This window comes from Grammomys surdaster, unplaced genomic scaffold (genome assembly GCF_004785775.1).
Source record: "Grammomys surdaster isolate TR1022 unplaced genomic scaffold, NIH_TR_1.0 126425, whole genome shotgun sequence".
Taxonomy (NCBI): domain Eukaryota; kingdom Metazoa; phylum Chordata; class Mammalia; order Rodentia; family Muridae; genus Grammomys; species Grammomys surdaster.
The window spans coordinates 1-4557 of record NW_021621218.1 but is presented as its reverse complement, the minus strand read 5'-3'; the positions used below and the strand labels follow the sequence as shown (position 1 = coordinate 4557).

General features: G+C 34.4%; 1 pseudogene; it reads left to right on the top strand.

Moving 5' to 3' along the window:
- LOC114614706 overlaps window positions 1–4543 on the top strand; it is a 7081-nt pseudogene extending 2538 nt beyond the window's left edge.
- Window positions 4544–4557: the final 14 nt, after the last annotated feature.

The following is a 4557-nucleotide window of genomic DNA, read 5'->3' as shown; positions in this document are numbered from 1 at the left end:
AAAAGGAAAAAATATGTAAGCAAATAAGCATAAACTTATATAATCTCATATACATGTTCACGCATGCACATTTACACATTTCCATTCAAGCCAACTGGATCCAGCTTATATACATTATCATAATTACATACATGCACACACTCATGCTTACATATGCATTTGGAGTAAAAAAAAGAACAACAACAACAACAACAACAACAACAAAAACAAGCACCAGTGCAGAAAGAACTCACCTATTCTGGATAAAAAACATAAAATGAGTTCCAATCTTTATTGCATAATGAAAGGGAAAGCTTCTACCCTTTTATTGCTAAATGAATTAAATCCAAGTCTATATAAAGAAAGCTTTGTTCTCTTTAATGAGACCAAGCCTTCCTGGCTATTAAGGAAAGAACTGTTCTGTCCCATGGTAGGGAACACTTTGCCTGCTCCTTTTGCTCTCTCTGTAGCTTCTTTTTTTTTTCCTATTTCTCTCTCGATACTGCACATTTCTTGCTTAGTTTTCTAAGGTGCTTTATAATCTCTTCCTTGTTATTTTGTTTTGATTTTTGGTTTGGGTTTTTGTTTGTTTGTTTGTTTGTTTTGTTTTGTTTTTTTGAGACAGGGTTTCTCTGTGTAGCCCTGGCTGTCCTGGAATTCACTCTGTATACCATACTTGCCTTGAACTCTGAAATCCACCTGTCTCTGACTCCCAAATGCTGGGATTAAAGGCGTGCACCAACACTGCCTGGCCTGTCTTATAATTTCTAAGTTATTTCAGTCTGCATTCTCCTCCTAGTCTTGCTTTCTCCTCAAGCTCTGATATCACAATCATGCCTTTACTCTCATTTCATTATTCCTAATTCTATGCCTTATGTCAAAGTTCTTCTTGAGTTCAGTTCTATCTAAAAAGTATTCTCCTCAGTTCTGTCTAAAAAGTTCTGTTCAGTTCCGTGTAAAAGGTGTTCTGTCTAAAAGGCATCCTCAGCTCAGTTCTGTTTCTTCTCTTTGCCTCAGCACTTATACATCTTTCACAATGCATGGTCACATAATAAATAGTTCATCACAGCTTTACATATAAATTCAAATCAGAAAACAAATAAGAAGTTTACAACAGACAATGTTTACATGCATATCCATTAGGAGTAATTATGTGGCTAACCATTCATCGTTTGTCACAATTCTACAGGTTCATGTAGAAATAAAAACAGTAACTTCTATCACTAAGTAATTAGTGAAGTTTTATAAGGATAAAGCCAAACAATATTTTATTTTTCATCCTAGTACTTACAGTAAATCATTAGTTCCCTTTTTAAGACGTTTGGTTAATGGTTTTAGAAGCTCTCGGAATGTGCTCTGAGCAGTAGTGCCTGCTTGAAATCTCAGAAGCAATTAACTCATAACACTAAAGACTGGCAGAGTTCTCATTGCAGTCTTGACTACCAGAAAGAATTCAATAGCATTGTATTATAAAAGAGCTAAAGATTACTATATTTTTATGAATTCCTATAGGATCATCAATAAGGATTAAGAAATCATTGATTTAGCAACATAGCATCACTACAAGACATTATATTTTTATCTGCAGAGATCTGCTCAAAAGGATGGGCTAGTACCTAGTGTTTGTCATATATATTTAATAACAACAGGAAAGCATATAAATAGCAGGAATCATTCCGAAATAAATGTCCTCTGAGACTTGCCTACAAGAGAAAATCTATCATAGAGTTGTTTTTAATCTAAGGCAGACCCATCTCAGGAAGATCACCTGCTAGCTTTTAGCTTCTCCTTGTCAGCTCCTGACACTAGTTCCGGAATGGCATTCAGAGATAAAAGAAGATCTTTATGGATTTTCATGAATATAAAAATTATCTTCCTGAGTTACATATTTGGAGGTATATTTGAATTCTGATTCATATTTAAGGAAAAGTAGCACTTACACAGAAACTTAGCATTTCTCATAGTACAAAGATTACTGCAACTGAGCAGAAAATTTCATATTTTGTACATACTCCTTAATCATCCCTATGCCTTCTTGTAGAATACCAGCAAGAAGATATGAGGGTTTTTTAGTAATGTTTTTTGCTACTGATGAGATCAACAAGAATCCTTATCTTTTACCCAACATGTCTTTGACATTCTCCCGCATTGTTGGCATGTGTGAAGACACTTTTGGACTTCTGGATAAAACATATTCACCAAAACAATAATTTTATCAATTATAATTGTAGAATACATACAAGATGTGATATACAACTTACAGGACCATCATGGATGACAACCTTAAAACTGGCAATTAATTCTAGGAAACCGAAGGTGAGAAAGTGTGACACTGGATGAGTTAACAATGTTCATTCCATTCATAGGAGAAACCTTGGTCAGCATGTGTTTGTGTGTGTGCTGTTTTATACATATTATAAAGGATTTAAAATCAGATCATAAACGCACTGTAGGAAATAGGCAAAACTCTCTTCAGGAATGCACAAATTTGTCAAGAATAGTCTAGAATACAAAAGGAATAATACATGTTATTTATAGAATAATTTTACTATTCTTAATGGGAGTTCTGAAAGGTGAGTAATGTTATTTATATATAACTCCAAACTTCCTTAAGATTATATTCCTCGTGTGGATGTTTCATCCTCTCTTCTACATCTTTTAGATTTTCTTTGGACCATTTAATCCTAACCTGAGTGACCATGACCAGTTTCCCTACGTCCATCAGATAGCCACCAAGGACACACGTTTGTCCCATGGCATGGTCTCCTTGATGCTTCATTTTAGATGGACTTGGATTGGCCTGGTCATATCAAGTGATGACCAGGGTATTCAGTTTCTCTCAGACTTGAGAGAAGAAATGCAAATGTTTGGGATCTGTTTAGCTTTTGTGAATGTGATCCCAGAAAACATGCAGATATACATGACAAGGGCTATGATATATGATAAAGAAATTATGACATCAACAGCCAAGGTTGTTATCATTTATGCTGAAATGAATTCTACTGTAGAAATCAGCTTTAGAAGATGGGAATATTTAGGCGCTCAGAGAATCTGGATCACAACCTCACAATGGGATGTCACCACAAATAAAAAAGGTTTCAGCCTTGATTTCTTCCATGGGACTGTCACTTTTGCACACCACCACAGTGAAATTACTAAATTTAGGAATTTTTTGCAAACAATGAACATTAGGATATACCCAGTAAACATTTCTGAGTCTATACTGGGCTGGAATTATTTTAATTGCTCAATATCAAAGAACACCAATAAAATGGTTCCTTTTACACTCAATGACACATTGGAATGGACAGCACTGCACAAATATGACCTGGTTCTGAGTGAAGAAGGTTACAATTTGTATAATGCTGTGTATGCTGTGGCCCACACCTACCATGAACTCATTCTTCAACAAGTAGAGTCTCAGAAAATGGCAGAACCCAAAGGAGTATTCTTTGACTGTCAGCAGGTAAAGTTTCTTACATTTTATAATGCTTATATATATAAATGTGATCATTTAAATGGACCCAGAGAAATAACTGTACATTTGCTAGAGATTATTCATTCAGTGGAAAGATCTCTACATTTCAAGACTCCCTAAAGTGTCTTTTACATGGGTAAATATCATGCAAAAGGATGACATTTAATAGTAGACAATACATGTCCTATGAATTTCAGTGAGTTTGGGAAGATGTGTCTCAACATTTCACCAAATGAGTTCAAAATTTAAAATAAGAGCCAAAAGTTCTATCACAAAAGCCTTAAGTGATGACTAGAATAGAATATTTTCTTAAGAAATATTTCTGAAGTTTAAGTATATGTACTGTGATTAATAGTTAATCACTTAAGTTAACAATTATTTTCAAAACCATAAATGATTAAGACTTCACATTTTATTAAGTTTATGTTTATTTTATATGTGTGTGCTGTATGCACATGAAAGACCCACAAAAATTATTTTCACAATTTCCAGACATACAGACTTACCCTTCATTCTCATATACATGGCCTCACTTTTTAAAAAGCTTTTTGACAAACATGTGTATGAACAAACACATACACACAATCACACACACACACACATACACACACACTCACACACCCACATACCATGTTACTTGTTATCTGGCAGTCACTTTTTTTCTAGCATGTTTTACCATCGAACATTAATATGAAGTATATTAACTTGTAATTATCCATGAGGTATATTGTATTTTCCTACATTGGATTACTTTAATACAGCTGTCTTTTCTGAAAGTCATTAAAAATTAAGTGACATTGTCAATTTGGCATTCCCTTTATGGACATGCACATATATGCATCTAATGATTCTCTCATTTAGGTGTCTTCCTTGCTGAAAACCATAGTATTTACTAACCCAGTTGGAGAACTGGTGAATATGAACCATAGGGAAAATCAGTGTGCAGAATATGACATTTTCATCATTTGGAGTTTTCCACAAGGCCTTGGATTAAAAATAAAAATAGGAAGCTATTTTCCTTGTCTCTTACAGAGTCAACAACTTCATACACCTGAAGACTTGGAGTGGGCTAGAGGAGGAACATCAGTGGGTATACCACA